Source organism: Chiloscyllium plagiosum, unplaced genomic scaffold, assembly GCF_037043375.1.
Source record: "Chiloscyllium plagiosum isolate Xiang-an unplaced genomic scaffold, Cpla_swu_hap1 HiC_scaffold_38, whole genome shotgun sequence".
Classification (NCBI taxonomy): Eukaryota; Metazoa; Chordata; class Chondrichthyes; order Orectolobiformes; family Hemiscylliidae; genus Chiloscyllium; species Chiloscyllium plagiosum.
The window spans coordinates 69680807-69699222 of record NW_028270176.1 but is presented as its reverse complement, the minus strand read 5'-3'; the positions used below and the strand labels follow the sequence as shown (position 1 = coordinate 69699222).

General features: G+C 45.3%; 1 non-coding gene across 1 annotated transcript; it reads right to left on the bottom strand.

The window, feature by feature from the left end:
* Positions 1-1349: 1349 nt before the first annotated feature.
* On the bottom strand, positions 1350-1431 carry trnas-gcu (transfer RNA serine (anticodon GCU)). The gene has a single exon. It is a non-coding gene; the product is annotated as a tRNA-Ser (tRNA).
* Positions 1432-18416: the final 16985 nt, after the last annotated feature.

Below are 18416 nucleotides of genomic sequence, written 5' to 3'. Positions count from 1 at the left end.
GTCTCAATTCTCCCTGCTCCATGTCAATAAAAGCGGCCCAGTTGAAGTTGGATCTACCAGTCTGATGTCCCAATGCTCCCTGCGGCTTCATGTCAATAAAAGCTTCTCCAGGTGTGCTTGGAACTCCCAGACTGATGAGGTGGAAGCTCCCATCCCTGGCAGATCACACACATCTATACCATCATAGAAGTACTGCCCACTGACCATTTCCACCACTGGAGCCATTGGTGCAATATCCACATCATGAGAACCTAATCTTACTTTTGATCACCACCGACTCATTATTTCCAAAGGACTTCTTTCTTAAAACTTATTTTGCATGTGCATATTGCAGTCAATCCGAAGTAAGATAATCGTGCTAATTGACGTATGCTCACTAGAAATCACATTCTATTTTTCATGTTGAGAAACTGCTACTTAGCAAGGACAATGTTTGTAATGGAATCACTCTTTTATTTCACGTGAGGGAATTTGGTTTGTATTATTTAAATTAAACTTGGTCACTGTGTCAAATGATCAAATAGATCTCAATTTCCGAACAAAATTGGTAATGTTGTCATCCACCTTGAAATGTGGTGTCTACTTCTTTCAGCGACACGGGTATTAGAACGAACCGTCTGTTAATGACATGCATATAAAGACATTTCAAGTCAGTTTTCATGTTTATGCTGCATAAATCTGCGGTTATTGATACACAGTTTAGATTCAGTCCCTGCAGTTAACTTGCTGACTTCTCCAGTTGTTCATAGTTCAATATGATGCATCAAGTGTGTGCATAACGAGAGGGAGTTTGCTTCCCACATCTTGTGTTTATATGTGTCTTATGTCCAGCATTCATCAATGGCGAGAGCAAGGGGGAAAGGATAAAACCAATGTGTAAGTCTGTCCGTGCCCATGCACGTCACCCACATCGGTAATTCTCTACTGTGCATTTACAGCCAGTTCTCGGGTGCCCCTACACCCAGCCCCGCCACTTTTGAATTATCTCCATTGTTTCGTGCTGTCTCTCTGTGCTCTTTTCACCAAGATGAATCACTTCTACCCAACTGGTACAAATTTCATCTGACAAAACACTCATTAAGAATCGCATGCATCAACATGCACTTCGCATCTCTCGTTATTTGGTTCTCCTGGATCTCTTTCATACGATAAAAGTTCACAGCAAATTGACTTAGAAAAGACAATCGAATTCTTTATCATTGTCCCAATTCAATCTGCAATTCAATGCAGTTTAGACAACAGACTCAAATTATTCTTTGAGATTTTATTATAGCGTCGATGCATATAAACAGACCATTGGACAGCTGTGATCATCCAAAAATAGCAAAATTGAAAATCGTTGATAACAACGACGAGAGTGGGGTTCGAACCCACGCGTGCAGAACACAATGGATTAGCAGTCCATCGCCTTAACCTCTCGGCCACCTCGTCAGTTAAGTCACGACGTGAATTACGTAAATTATGCTGAGCAGCAGATATTTCTCCCTGGTATTGGTGAAATGATAAATAGTACACAGTTTCCCGTTGGTTCCCTGACAACCGATCGGTTCCTACCCCGGCAGTTGGGGATAGGAGATTGGTCAGACACAAGCGGCCCCGGGCCCAGCGCCGCTCCTGTGCGAGTGATGTTCGTGCGGGGCTGAGAGCCGGGAGCCTTCAAACCCCCTTCCCCTTTCCCTATCCTTGGCCTGGTCCTACCCTTCCCCCCCCCATCCCCCAACTTACCAGTTACTGTTTGCACCCTCAAATATTTTCAAAGCCCCGACGCGGTTTGGTTCCCCCCTCCCCCCTTTCTTCCGTTAACTTGTAAAATGGCGGAGCGTTCTGCGGTGGAGGTGAGGAGCCTGGTCTCTCACCCGGCCGGCTGGCAATCTCTCTCTGGGCTTGGATCGGCGCAACATCGAGGGCCGAAGGGCCTGTACTGCGCTGTATTCTTCTATGTTCTTTGTTCTATGTTCTACAGGACGGTTCCAAGATTATCGTCTTACCTCTGAGTTGTGGGGCAAACACACTCCCACTGTGACACTCTGCTCACAGTGATCTGAACAAAAATGAAGAAATGACGATGTAACAAGGTCTGTTGAATTCTGTGAAGATTTGAAGTCAACGGAATGAAGAGCCCGTGACAGCAGGAGTTGTAAAGTTGTCTGTGTGGAATTGTTTTCCAGACTGGAGGAGAGTGCATAGTGGTCAATGTCATTATTCAGAACACCTTTCTTCCACTCAGATATTTTTGACACGCACCTGTGTACACAACAGACAATTTCAAAATCCGAAATAAGGTTAAACTGACAATTGAATTCAACAATGCAAAAACCTTGATCTGTACCATTTTCCTGGCTGTGGGACACCAAGTCACTGTATGATCACAGCAACACAGTGAGCAAGTGTCAGAAGGAAAATGAGTGCAGTGCCAGAGCGAATGCTGGGAGCAGCAGTTGACACACTGGCAAGTGCATTCCCCTGAACAGGAAAACTTCCCAAACAGCGGACTGCGGTGGAAGAATTCAGAGAGGGTTTACATTTTGGAATTTGATGCCAGAGACACAATGGAGATCTGTTATTGAGTGTGTTCAAGATGAAGGTTTTAAGATTTCTCCAGATGAAAAACAAAATAAAAGGCTCATGGGTTAGTGAAGGCAAAAGTTGAAGTTGTACATTTTTACATCTTTGCAATGAGTAGCTCACCACTTGCCTCACACGGGGTCAGAACCACTGGTGAAGATGATCGTATAATCGCAGTGACCAGCCATGGAATCAGAGAAACTCGGTTTCCCAACCGTTAATGCACAACCAGGAATGTGGAGGTAAGCATTACTGTGTTGCTCCAGTGCTGCAGGTGACCAGTGCACGGTATCTCTGTGCCAGTATAGTGGGCTGCACTCTGCCGAAGTTTTAAGTTTGAGGCTCACATGGAGCAGCTTCAATTTGTCGTGATGAGGGGTACGGATAGAAGGTGATATTGAGCAATATCACTTTTATGGGAAAGTAACAGTTTTTGTGGATTGAGAAACGACCTTTTCAGGATAATGACACCTTGATCAACAAACATACTGCAAATACTTAAAACGTGAAGAGACATGTGGGGAGGGAGAGCCGAAGGTGATTTTTCAGCAGACAGATGAAGTTTCCCATGTGCACTGCGTTAAATTACGGGAAAATAGATGTTGATCTGTTTTCATGTTATGCAGTTTGTTGCAACTCGCAATGGCCATTGTAATAATAATTTTAAAAATAGACTGATCGCATAGGACCGTCTGAATATTGTATTCACTTCTAGTCTGAGCATCTTTCAGCTGGAATGGTGTGCTGCAGAGCAGTACAGCGGGTTAAAATACAACAAAGACAGAGTAGACTTGGTGGTGGATATAAGAAAGCGTGATACACACCTAACGTCATGTGAATGTGGTCAAATCTTTAAAGTAGGTGTTGCGTCTCCAAGTGACGATTCAATTGCCACTCATTAGGATGTAACTTCTGTCTGCAGTTATTTTACGACATCAGCCCCATTTACAATGCATCACCTTGAATAATACGCTATATCTTTCAAATCCAGGAACTTTTTATACTCAATTCTATTCAGCTGAACGTGTTCATGAAATGTCTTTGTGTCTGCAACAACCAAATCGAAATTAATCTAGACCCACACTTTTCCTTTCTTTCAATGGTAAATTCCCTCCTTGTATGTTTGTTCGTGTGTTTTTTAAAACACGATGAAATCATAAATCTACGTTTTATTTCCAGAAAGTCATTCAGGAATTCAGCGACTTTATTGAGTGGAAGAAACTCCCATCCAATCTTTTCTTAATCATTCACTGATGGTTTTGAAGCTCCAACTAAAGTTGTTGATTCACTTGAAAGACGGAATTTCCCCGATTTAGTTACTTCAAACCACACGTTATGAGTTTGTTTACTTTTAAACTTGAATGTTTCTGGTCCAGCATTTTCACATCTCGTGAATAAACTCCTTCATTCTGTCTATAATGCGGATGAAATCATTTCTATCCTTTCTGATGTTTTTATGTCTCAGTAAACCCCGTCCCTGGGCTTCCTAATATCTTGCTATTCAGTAAGCAGCGTCTGTGCCCTTCCTAACCTCTTCACATGTCTTTGTTGGAGAATAAGGACAAGGATTACACACAATGCCTCCACTGAGGGTGACCTAAAAATTTCACAGTTACAAGATGAACTATTTGCTTTAAATATGATTTCTCTAAATCTCCATGATCTGAGTGAGTGTCAGCTATTTCTAAAGGTAACTGAAGTTCAAATACATCACAGTAGGGCTCGAGTCATTCCAGTGCAGACTGGTTCTGGACAGTAAATATCATTACCAAAAGCCACCGTGGGTCTGAAATCAACACTTTGCACATAGAAATTGTCGTAGCTATTGTGTATCATATTTCCGTGTTCTTGCCCACTTTGTTTATCACTTCATGTGTCCTTGTAGTGAGTTCTACTGAATGATTAATTTGTGAATGGAGACATTCCCTTCACCTCTTATTCGAAACTCCATGGAGCATTGAATAATTGTACTCATATGCTTCCAGAGGACAATCCTGCCATTACTGCGATGAATCAGTGAACATTCCGCACGTATCCTCGAAGGCAAGGATTTCCTTCTATAGTTTATGAGATCATGACAGCACTGAAACCCATGCGTGCATTCATTTAATCTAAAACTGATGTTGCAAAACTTTCAGTCTAAGATTTTGCATTCTGCTTGCTTTGCTTGTCCTGAAAGTTACATTCCACATTGTGGTATGTTTGTGAAGGCTAGCATTTTCTGAATCTTGAGCAATGACATTTAAATTTTGCCAGAACGCTATCTTTCACTGTTCTCTCTTTCCCTTATGGTTCCCCATTTAATATACTGTATTTTCTCAGTATATCTTACTTTTTCAACAATTCAAACAATCTCGCTCCTGATTACCAATCCGAGAGAATGCCATAATTTTGTTAATTTATATGCAGTGCAGCTGTAGGGCGCAGTGATCAAGTGGAAAGGCATTGGTCACGTGAACCAAGTTGCATTAGCGGGCTTTTGAAATCTGGCCGTTCTATCGCAGTCATATTTAAAATATTCAACATACTCTTTAGCCAAATCATATTGGTAGAATATAAGAAAAAAAACGAAAGAACTGCCGATGTTGAAAATCAAACAAATACAGAAGTTGCTGGAAAAGTTCAGTATTTCTGACAGATCTGTGGAGGGACGGACCAATGGATCTGAAACTGGATTAGTGGTGTTGGAAGAGCACAGCAGTTCAAGCAGCATCCGAGGGACAGTAAAATCGACGTTTCGGGCAAAAGCCCTTCATCAGGAATAAAGGCAGAGACCTTGAAGAGTGGACAGATAAGCGAGAGGAGGGTGGGGAATGGGATAAAGTAGCATAGAGCACAATAGGTGAGTGGGGGAGGGGATGAAAGTGATAGGTCGGGGAGGCGGGGAGGATGGAGTGGATAGGTGGAAAAATAAGATAGGCAGGTAGGACAAATCAGGACAAGTCACGGGGACAGTGCTGAGCTAGAGGTTTGGCACTGGGGTGAGGTGGGGGAAGGGGAAATTAGGAAACTGTTGAAGTCCACGTTGATGCTCTGGGGTTGAAGTGTTCCGAGGCGGAAGATGTGGCGTTCTTCGTCCAGGCGTCTGGTGGTGAGGGAGAGGCGGTGAAGGGGGCCTAGGACATCCATGTCCTCGGCAGAGTGGGAAGGAGAGTTGAAATGTTGGTCCACAGGGCGGTGGGGTTTATTGGTGTGGGTGTCCCGGAGATGTTCCCTAAAGCGCTCTTCTAGGAGGCGTCCAGTCTCCCCAATTTAGAGGAGACCGCATCGGGAGCAACAGATTCAATAAATGGATGTGCAGGTAAAACTTTGATGGATGTGGAAGGCTCCTTTTGTGCCTTTAATAGAGGTGAGGGAGGATGTGTGGGCGCAGGTTTTACAGTTCTTGCGGTGGCAGGGGAAGGTGCCAGGATGGGAGGGTGGGTTGTAGGGGGGCGTGGACCTGACCAGGTAGTCACGGAGTGAACGGTCTTTGAGGAAGGCGGAAAGGGGTGGGGAGGGAAGTATATCCCTGGTGGTGTGGTATTTTGGGAGGTGGCGGAAATGTCGCGGATGATTTGGTTTATGTGAGGGTTGGTGCGGTGGAAGGTGAGCACCAGGGGCGTTCTGTCCTTGTTACGGTTGGAGGGGTGGCGGTCTGAGGGCGGAGGTGCGGGATGTAGACGAGATGCGTTGGAGGGTAACTTTAACCACGTGGGAAGGGAAATTGCAGTCTCAAAAGAAGGAGGCCATCTGGTGTGTTCTGTGGTGGAACTGATCCTCCTGGGAGCAGATCCGGCATTAGGCGGAGCAATTGGGAATACGGCATGGCATTTTTGCAAGAGGAAGTGTGGGAAGAGTTGTAATCAAGGTCGCTGTGGGAGTCGGTGGGTTTGCAAAAATTGTCAGTGTCAAGTCGGTCGTCATTAATGGAGATGGAGAGGTCCAGAAAGGGAAGGGAGGTGTCAGAGATGGTCCAGGTAAATTTGGCGCCACCTCACCTTTGGCGAGGTGGCGCCAAAGCAGTCATCGATGTAGCAGATGAAGAGGTGGGTAGTGGTGCCGGTGTAATGACGGAAGAGCGACTGTTCTGCGTAGCCAACAAAGAGACAAGCATGGCTGGGGCCCATACGTGTGCCCATTGCTACTCCTTTGATCTGGAGGAAGTGGGAGGATTCGAAGGAGAAATTGTTAAGGGTGAGGACCAGTTCGGCCAAACGAATGAGAGTGTTGATGGAAGGGTATTGTTGGGGACGTCAGGTGAGGAAGAAACTGAGGGCTTGGAGACCCTGGTCATGGCGGTTGGAGGTGCAGATTGGATATCCATGGTGAAGATGAGGCGTTGGTGACCGGGGAAACGGAAGTCTTGTAGGAGGTGGAGGGCGTGGGTGGTGTCTCGAACGTATGTGGGGAGTTCCTGGACTGGGGAGATAGTTTCGAGGCAGGTAGAGCTGAGTTCAGTGAAGCAGGAGCATGCTGAGACAATGGGTCAGCCAGGGCGGTCAGGCATGTGGATCTTGGGAAGGAGGTAGAACCGGGCAGTGCAGAGTTCCCAGACAATGAGGTTGAAAGCTGTGGGTGGGAGATCTCCTGAGTTTATGAGGTTCTGTATGGTCTGTGAGACGATGGTTTGGTGATGGAGGTGGGGTCATGTTCGAGGGGGCAGTAGGAAGAGGTGTCCTCGAGTTGGCATTTGGTTTCAGCGGCCTAGAGGTCAATGCGCCCGACTACCACTGCGCCCCCTATATCTGCTGGCTTGATGGTGAGGTTGGGATTGAAGCATGGGTTATTGGAGGGCTGCGCGTTGTGAGGGTGAGAGGTTGGAGTGGGGGAGGGGGTAGACAGGTTGAGGCGGTTAATGTCCCAGTGGCAGTTGGAAATGAAGAGGTCGAAGGCAGGTAATAGGCCAGCGCGGGGTGTCCAGGTGGATGCATTGTGTTGGAGGTGGGCGAAGCAGTCCTCGCAAGGTGGGCTGGAGTCCTGATTGTGAAAGGAAGCTCGGAGGCGGAGGCGGCAAAAGAAGGTTTCGACGTCACGGCTCTATTAAATTCATTGATGCATGGACGGAGGGGGATGAAGGTGATTCCTTTACTGAGGACTGATCGTTCGTCCTCAGTGAGGGGAAGGTCTGGATGGATGGTGAAAACTCGGAAGGGCTGGGAGCTACTACCTGGCGTGGGTGTGGAGCAGTGAGTGGGGGCGGAGCCTGTAACTGGAGTGGGTGTGATGGTGGGGGGAATGGGGTGGAGTCATGAGCAGGGGTCATCCCCTCAGGGATCTGGGGGGCGGGGATGGTGACAGTGGTATCTGTGGGGGGCGTGTCAGCAGAATGCAGGTGAGTGGTGTTGTGGGGGTTGGAAGTGGTGGAAGACACGGCAGTTGGGGTGGCTGAAGTCAAAGAGCGTGTGACATCAGCGATGATGTGAGGGGCGGAAGTGATGTCACGTGTGATGCATGAGGAATTGTGAGGGACAGAAGTGGTTTTGGAAATGGCCATGACGAGGGCGGAAGTGACATCATCAATCAGCGTCGGGGTGGCTGCTGCACCAGCCACATGGCTAATGGCGTCCGAGCAGTTGCAGAGGCTGGGGGATTTTTCTGGAATGTTTGAGGAGCGCTGGTTATGGAGGTGGGTAGATAAAAGTTTGTTGTACTGTTTTTGATGTTTGAGATGGAGTTGAAATACTGTTTGTTGAGAGTGTGAATTCTCCTGAGGATGTAGTACAGAGTGGGTCCTTTGCAATTCTGAGAGAGTGTTGTCCTCAGCTGTAGAGAGGTTAGATGACGGCACCTTGATCTGAAACGTTAACTGTGATCCATCTGCGCAGATGCTGCCAGATTTGCTGAGATTTTACCGCAATTTCTCTTTTTGTTTGAGATTGGCAGATGTTGCGCAAGTCAGGCACCACCCGAGGAGCAGGAGAATTGACATTTCGGGCATAAGCCCTTCATCAGGAATGAGGCTTGTGAGACGGCCTGAGGTACACTGCTGAAGCCAGGCGCCAACTCTCTGACACCTCTTTATACTTCCCCCTATCACAGTCACACCTCCCATCATCTCCCAGACAATCACAATCTCATCAGCTCTGGGGAATCTCCCACCCGCAGCCTCCAACCTCATTGTCCATGAACCCTGCACTTCCCGATTCTACCTCCTTCCTAAGACCTGTTGTCTCAGCCTGCGCCTGTCCGACACGATTCATCTCTTCCTACCTCAACACCTTCCTGTCTCCCCAGTTCAGGAAATTCACACCTACGTTTGTGATACCAGCTGTGCACTTCATCTCCTCCAAGGCTTTTGTTTCCCTGGCCCCCAACGCGTCATCTTCACCTTGGACATCCAGTCCCTGTACACATCCATCTGCCATGATGAAAGTCTCCAAGCCCTCTGTTTCTTCATCTCACCCCATCCCAACTAGTACCCTTCCATCGACACCTTCATCCATCTGACTGAACTGGTCCTCACCCTCAACAACTTTTCCGTCCAATTCTCCCATTTCCTCCAAACCAAAGGATAAAAGGGCACCCGCATGTGACCTAGCTATGCCTGCCTGCTTGTCAGATATCGGGAATTGTCCATCTTTCGCAGTTACACTGGCACATCTCTCCACTTGTTCCTCCGCTACATTGATAAATGCATTGGCGCCACTTCGTACTCCCACGCGGAGGTTGAACAGTTCAGCAAGGGTTACCAGCATCTTTCACCTCGACCTCAACTTTACCTGGATCATCATGGCAAATTCCCTCCCCTTCATGGACTTGTCCATCACCTTCTCCAGCGAATCACTAATGGCAGACATATGCTACAACCCCACCAATTCCCACAGCAATCAATACTACACCTCCTTCCACCTAACCTCGTGTAAAAAAGCAATCCCTTATTCCCAATTCCTCTGCCTCCACCACATCTTTTCCCAGGATGACCAATTCCACCTCAGAAAGTCCCAGTTGGTCTACCTCTTCCATAATCGCGAATGCCCTTCCCACGTGGTTGACGATGCCGTCCAGTGCATCTCATCCACTTCACTCACCACCGCCCTTCAACCCCACCCCTCCCGCAACAAGGACAGAAACCCTTGGTCCTCAACTTTCACCCCACCAACCACCGCATAAAACACATCAGACTCCACCACTTCTGCCATCTCCAAACACACCCCACCATTAGATACATATTTCCCTCCTCATCCCTATCAGCATTCTGAAAAGACCATTCCCTCCACGAAACCCTCGTCAGGTCTACAACCCCAAATAAGCCCACACCCCACTACTGGAATCTTTCCCTACCACCACAGGAAGGGTAAGGGTAACACAAGCGCCCACACCATTTCACTCATCTCCGTCCAAAGCCCCAAGGGATCCTTCCACATCCGTTAGAAATTCACCTTTACCGCTTGCAATGTCATCTACTGCATCCGTTGCACCCAGTGTTGTCTCCTCTGCATCAGGGAGACAGGACACCTTATTGCAGATCATTTCAGAGAACATCTCTGGGACACTCGCAGCCATCAACTTCACCATCCCGTGACTGAACACTTCAACTCCTCCTCCCATTCCGTCAAAGACTTAAAGGTCCTGGTCCTCGTTCACCACCAAACCACAACCACCCAATGCCTAGTGGAGGAACGCCAAATATTCCGCCTTGGGACTCTTTCACCGCACGGGATAAGTATCAATTTGAACAGTTTCCTCATTTCCCTTCCCCCAAGTTCCAAGCCTCAAACTTGGAACCGCGCTCTGGACCCATTCCAACTCTGCTCCGTCTGAACTATCATCTTCTCCCTCATCTTCATCCAACTATCGCTTTCCCAGTTTCATCCCCCAAACCCCACAACCCTAACATTTATCTCTCAGTCCCGACTCACAAGCATTATTCCTGTTGAAGGGTTTATGACTGAAACGTGGATTATCCTGTTCCTCGGATGCTGACTGACCTGCTGTGCTTTTCCAGCACCACACTCCCGACTCTGATCTCCAGCATCTGCAGTCCCAACTTTCTCCTAGGAATAATCAATGATTTCGGAGTGAAGATTTACCAAATTGCAGTGATCACAGTGGGACTGAGTTTTGCATTTATTTTGGGTGAGGGTAGGCTGGATCTGAGACGAGCGCTTAACACCTAAACAAGGGAATGGTATCCGACAGCGAAGTTAGGGCAGGCTGAAGTGAAGTGGAAAATTCTGTCAGACGGTGGATCAGTACAACTGCATCATATCACCCAGATTGGAAAAGACATGCAGAAGAAGCAAATCAACTTCAGTGCAGACACAAAAACAGGTAAACTGGAAAGAAGACAATACAACACAATGAGATGGAATGGACTTGTTTATGAGAAAGGATTAAATATTTAAGCTATTTTACATACAGACTGTCGTCACATTGGAAAAAGGAACTTACAGCAGTGTAACGGTGATATTTGCCTATGACATCACAATTCCAGGAGACATTGACATATTATCTTCTGCTGCAGTGTGGCCAAGTGAAAGCATGATCAGCCCATCAACCAGAATTCAATACTTCAAAACTCTCCTCTGCGATGTACAGCCTATTTGCTGCTCCTGTAGTCACATCCCAATCGCTTCACGGTCTATCTTTTTCTGCTTCCTGTCTCACGTAAACACCTGAAACCTGATCAAATCCCTAGTTTCTGCTTTAACCCATATTTTATAACTCCCGAGCTGACGCATGTACGTGTGACCAATTGGCCATTCGAGCGCTCTCACTCTGTATGATCTGATTGATAAAGTGCACTGTATCTGATCCGCAGGACACACTGCAGAAATTATCCCATCCCAGTGGACTGAGCTGCCTCCATTGATAGAGCTGTCTCCATTGCTAGAGTGTCACACAGTCACAGCGAACATCTTTTGATGTCATCCTCGAAGGTACTTGCTACAAAAAGCTGAAGACGGCTGGAAACTGCTGTCGTCAGTGCGATATACAGAGGCCTAGCGGGAGCCTAGTGGGCCCATAAACCAGAAATCAATAATAAAAGTATTCTTCTTTTTAGAAGAATCCGATTCAGACCATTTTCTTAACACATCCTGGGGAGAAAATGGATGTGGGAGAGCGGACAGTCACAATTGGTTCCAGCATTTACAACCTTGGTCCGTGTGACAACAAAAGCAGAAACCTGGAACTGTTTACCTTGCTTCTGAAAAACAGGTTAGTAAATTTTGAAGAGCATAGATATTTCTTCCTGGTGTTCATGAAATGATAAAGAGCAGAGGACCGTTCCCTGAGTATGGTCTGACTTCTGGGTTATGGACTGTGATATTCTGCTCACATGATCTGAACCCAAATGACTCAGTGACAAGATTGCTTAATCGGATTCCGTGAAGAACAGAAGCCGATGTAATGAAAAGACCAATAAGAGCGGGAATGCAGCAAATTATTTTCCAGTCTCGAGGAGAATGCACAGTGCTGTTTCCAGGGGTCAATATCTGTGCAAGCAGCGTTGGGTGTTATTGTACAGCATCTTTTGTATAATGGTGCAAAAGCACGGAACTTTTGTATAGAGGGGATAACTTCAAAATCTCCAAAGAGGAAAAACACACAAATGAGGTAAACAACTAAAGTAACCACACAATATGGTGTTACATCATGCGGTAAACTTCCCTGCTCAAATTTCGTTCAAAATCGCTCTTTGTATAATTCCTAAGACTGATATTCGAACAGTGAATGGTATGTCAATACAAACTGCTCTGATCTCACAACTTCAGCAATTCATATGTCCCCTTGTGTATGTCTGCCAATAGTAATTGATCCCTCACTGTATTACTTCAGCACACGTAGAGAAGAAATAACTATAAGAACAACAGTCAAGTATGTGACTGGGATTTGACACGATTCTGTTGCAAACAATCCATTCAGCTGTATTGAAATTTCTTCCACCTTTCCTATGTCGGTAATAAGATTGCTCAGCTTAGTGGTGAGTTTTCATGCATTAAATTAGACCCAGCATCCTTTCTCAGGTTCAAATATACAGGGATATAAAGACATGATGATAGACACGGGCAGTATTTACTGGACTATAAAGATGTTAGGAATGACACGGCCATGATACCATGTCGTTAGAAACGATGGAAATGAGGTGCACTGGGAGATAAATCCACTAGAAACGAAAAGAGGGGGTTTAATGGGATGGTGGCATAGATAAGGAATAATGCGGGAGAAATCAGGAAAGACTGAGTTGTGTCCGAAAAGAAGTTATCCATCTGATGTGAAGTTGTTGAGAGTAAATACGAGGGAAATTTCCTCGTTTAGGTGAGTGGAAAATAAAGGTTAGAACTTCAAACCCATCGGGGCACGATAAAGAAGTTTGGAGTAGGCAATTTTTATTCTGAGAGTTATTGAATTCGGAGATGAATTTTCAGAAATAGAATCATTTTAGGAGCGGATTCAAGAATATTTGAAAAGCGAGTGCAGGCAGACAAGGAGTGAATTAGATTGGATTAGATTCGATTAGATTACTTACAGTTTGGGAACAGGCCCTTCAGCCCAACAAGTCCACACCGACCCGCTGAAGCGCAATCCACCCAGACCCATTTCGCTACATTTACCCCTGCCCCTAACACTACGGGCAATTTAACACAGCCAATTCACCTAACCTGCACATGTTTGGACTGTGGGAGGAAACCGGAGCACCCGGAGGAAACCCACGCAGACACGGGGAGAATTAAACAGCGACAGTCAATCTGGGCTGCCTGGATGGGGATGCAAAATGGAAACGTTCCTGAATTCGTTAACATTCATGTGAAAAAAATTGCATGACACCTGCAACAGAAAATGTTAATTATAAGAAGAGCTAGTGGAGTTGGAAGGTGCAGCAACTCATTCAACATGAAATATTATATACTGTGAATGCACTGAGCTGTTTGGTTACGCTCTGCATTGAATGGACGTCTGTCAGCTCAGTCCGCTGACTAACTGGTTTATGAGAAAAGTGAGACAAACAGTGTGGGACTAATTCTCTCACTGTCTCAGGTTTCCAAAAGGATCATCATATCCCCCGCTCTCCTGATCTGTAACACTGTGGTGCCTCCAGTGAGCAAGATTTGGTCTGTCGATGTAAAACATCATTAACATTGCCATGTGTTGTCTTGAAAATTTGATCATAATCAAGGGAAAGGGGAGTGAGTCTATTTAATACACTTTTATCTCCGCTGAAAAAGTCCTGCGTCAAGACTCAAACTTCTTCCAGTTTGACCCTTTGTTCCTCCCAACAGCAAAACTACTTGCCCAGATCCTTTACCAGGTTTACTGACAACAGTCAAGCTCTACAAAGAGATAAAACTAATACTTTCGATTGGTTGAATGAGCTGTGCAGCTCGCAGGAAATTGAATGATATGAAACGATTTATACAGACTTTCCCAGGATGTAATCCAGCGCTGGGTCAGCGGTTTGAGGAAGGTCATCAACCTAAAACTTCACCTCTGTTTCTCTATCCACCGATGAATATTCACGTGGGGAATATTTGCAGATTTTCTGTTCATAATTGGCATGTTTAACAAAGGCAAAACTTTTCCCTACGTCAGAAACTGGAGTATTCAAATAAATGCTACTTTATTCAACATTGTTTTCAACTGCGCTTCAGTCTGTTCTTCAATAATCCCTGGTCAATGTCAGTAACAACATCTTTAGATAAGCATTGAACTTACAGCCTTGGCATGTTATGCACTTTTAAGTATTCAACGCTGACCAACTGCGTGACGAGAGCCGCAGACAAAGAACCTGTCACGTGACCAATACGTACCTTGAAAACTTTAACTCAACTGCTCTTCTTTTGCTGTGATTATTAGATTCCCCACAGTATGGAAACAGACCTTTCGGACCCAAAAGTCCACAACAACCCTCCGAAGAGTAACCCAATCAGAAACATTTCCCCTCTGACAAATGCACTATGGGCAATTTAGAATGACCAACTCATCTGACCTGCACAACCTTTGGACTGTGGGAGGAAACTGGAACACCCAGAGAAAACCCACGAAGAAACGGGGAGAATGTGCAAGCTCGACACAGACAGTCCACCGAGGCTGGAATCGAACTTTGGACCCCGTTGACACAGCAGTACTAACCACTGAACCACAACATTGTGGGATCTTTGGTGGTGATGTGTTGCCCCACTGGTACCTCAGTCACTCAACCTACTTCATTTCCCTGAACCGTCTGGTTCTGAAATTAAAGCTAATGCAGTCAAGGTGAAACTGACATGAGCAAGTGATTATTGAAGCATCAGCTTCACGAAAAGGATACAAAAGGGACACAAAAAATGTGAAAAAATAGACGACATTGAAAAATGGGTTTTCGTTGGTTCCTGCGTTGTTTACAGACAATGTTACATTGCCGCTGTCGCAGGGCTTTTCCTTCAATCAACTCCAATCGGCACAATTTTCGAATCAATGAAATTTCGCCGACTTCCTTCTGAACGTTCATACAGGTAACATGAAACATTTTGCGTTCATTAATAATCTTCACCATTCCTACATCCAAGAACACGTTGCACAGTTTGCATGAATGTTGAAGATGTAAGAATGTTATGCAATAATAAAACTTCAATTACAGTTTAAATCGTCAACTAGGTAGAATGCACAGAAAGTCTCAGCATGTCAGAAATTCATGTGACTAGAACTGCAGCCCAGCAGATTGGATACCTGTCCCTGAATCCCAATATCCACACATTTGCTTGCTCCATGTACCCAGTTGGAAACCTGTGTGAAGGAGCATGTAGTCTGACAGAGCGCCTGAGAGAATCCATCACTATCTGATTTAAATCAGCAATAGGAGCTGTCTGTGAGAACGGTAGTGTAAAGGAGAGGATTTTGATATTCCGTAGTGTCTATTCACATTGCTCTCATCATGTTAATTTTGAAAACACTCTGTAAGAAACAGCACAGAAAGAGAGGAACAGGAGGAGGCTATTCCAAATACCTGTACTACCCGCCGTTTGATATCATCAAGGCTGACCAAACACATCAATGTCTTTCCACAGCTCATCCACAACAACCTGTCACACAACGGGATAAAGACATTTAAGCAATCGAACATTTCTGTGCAACTTTGGGAGGGAAATGTGTTGAGAGACAGTGGGTTTCTGCACGAAATTTGCAGGTTTTGCGGGTGAGCATCTGATTCTGGTCTGAACATGATTCCGTAAAAACTCACAACCAAGAAGGTAAGGAATTTCCTTTGGTCAGTAGCACGGATGAGAACTCCAGACGACAGGAATTGGCGATGAATTAGCACAACAATCAATGATTCAGCTGAAAACTGAACTAAACTCCAATTCTGATGCGGTTCAAACTCACTAACTTTGCATAGCAAAGTTATCAGATTTGTAGAAATCTAACACACTTTTCATTGCGCCACAGAGCTGCACTCGCCACAATTTTACTGCACCCAAAGTTGCGGTTGTCGTGGAGAAAATGTCAACAATCACCAGGAGATGCGGAGAGTTTTTCAAGGAGTATATCTTTTATTTGCAAATAAAAACAGTGACATTCAGAAAACAAATTCTTGAATCCCCCGAAACTTAAGGTTCTTGGCATAGAGTCATAGAGTCATTGAGATATGCAGCATGGAAACAGAACCTGCTGTCCAACTTGCCCATGCCGACCAGATATCCCAACCCAATCTAGTCCCACCTGCCAGCAACTGGCCCATATTCCTCCAAACCCTTCCTATTCACAACCCCCTTAAATGTTACAATTAAACCAGCCTCCGCCACATCATCTGGCAACTCATTCCCATTCACGTACCACACTCTGTGTGAAAAAGTTGCCCCTTTGGTCTCTTTTTTTATCTTTCCCCTCTAAAACTAAACCTATGCCCTCTCGTTCTGAATTCCCCGACCCAGGTAAAGGACTTTGTCTACTTATGATATCCATGCTCCTCATAATTTTGTAAACCTCTATAAGGTCACCCCTCAGCCTTCGACGCTCCAGGCAAAACAGCCCCAGCCTCTACAGCCTCTTCCTATAGCTCAAATCCTCAATCCCTGGAAACATTCTTGTAAATCTTTCTGAACCCTTCCAAGTTTCATAACCTCTTTCCGATAGGAAGGAGAACAGAATTGCACGCAATATTCAAATAGTGGCCTAACCAATGTCCTGTCCAGCCGTAACATGGCCTCCCAACTCCTGTACTCAACACTCTGACCAAAAAAGGAAAGCATGCCAAACGCCTTCTTCACTATCTTATCTACCTGCGACTCCACTTTCAAGGAGCTATGAACCTGCACTCCCAGGTCTCTTTGTTCAGCCACACTGCCTCGGACCTTACTATTAAGTGTATAAGTTCTGCTGAGACTTGCTTTCCCAAAGTGCAGCACCTCGCATGTATCTGAATTAAACTCCATCATTTTATGCCTTGTAATTAATCATGTTTTGTTAGCTTATCAGAATGCCCAACTGTGTTTGTCAGAATTACCTCACTCCAGCTATACAAGAAACCAATGGTTTTAGTTCCCATTGTCGTTCTACTTCTGCCACTATGGTTTTTCATAATTCTACTTAATATTATTCTACTGTCACTATTAGGTATTCTACTGCCACCTGTGCTACAATGACCTTCCATCCCAGACTAACCTGTCATGATTAGATATTTAGCTACCCCATCTATCACAATGTTTTCCTGTCCCAAGCTTACTCTACTAACTACTGATTAGATATTTAGTGTCATATCTTTCCGTCTACAAGCGTCTCAAGCAGGCTGACTGTACTATCAATTATTTATTTAAAGTCATGCCCGAAGTATGTATTATCAAGACTTGTCCCAAACTGCCATGATGATATTGAGTAGGCAAGGGTGACTTTACTAATTAGTTTTATCTCCGTCTGCATTGTAACCTTTCAGCCCAGTCTGACTCTGCTAATTGGTGTGTGAGCATTCTACTATTCTTATCCTATCCTGACACACTGGCCCCATCCTGGCCCAGGGACCTTTTGACGAATGCAGCATTCTACAGACCCCCTTGTAACAGATCGCCAGTAGTTTCCATGTCTTTACCCTTCCCATGCTTTCATGCTCTGTATTTTCTGTATAGTGTTCTGTTCTTTCATCGGACATCTGTTTAACTTCACCCCACTTTCCAATACATGGTCCTTATCTATGTGTGCTCTAGCTTCTCCAGTATTCGGCTAAATACTCCTGACACATAGCTTTACCACACATTCAAACAGTGAATTCCAAATAAACAATACACTCAGAGTGTAAACGTTCTTCCTATATCTCCTCTGAACATCATCTCACTTGCGTTTGACGGAGATCACAAGTTGTTAACTCTTCCCATAAGAAATTTATTCCTATCACACGTACCGATCCCTTTAATGTGCACCTTAATCACTTCCTCACTCAACCTTCTCCGTTCTCAGATAACGAGACTGAGCTGATCTCTTCTATCTTCAACATGGCGATATTGTCGTGCTGGAAAAGAACAGCAGGTCAGGCAGCATCCGAGGAGCGGGAGAATCGACATTTCTGGCACAAGTCTTTCATCAGGAATGAGTCTTGTGGGTAGGGGCTGGGAGATAAATGGGAGGTGTTTGGAGTCGGTTGCAAGGTCGCTGGGAAAGCGAATGGTGGATCGAGGCAGGGGAGGAGGTGATATGTCAGAGGGGGAGAGATGTATGGGTCCGAAGGGTGGTGTTGAGTTTGATGCTTCAGACTGTAATAATGTAGGGGGAGGGGAGATGAGGAAGCCGTTTAAATCCACATTTATCCCGTGTGGTTGCAGGGTCCCAAGGCAGAATATGAGGCGTTCATCTTCCAGGCGTCAGATGGTAACGGTTTGGTGGTGGCTTATACCCGAAACGTCGATTGTCCTGCTCTGCACTTCACATGACAGGAGAGATGTGAAAAGCAAAGACTAAAAATA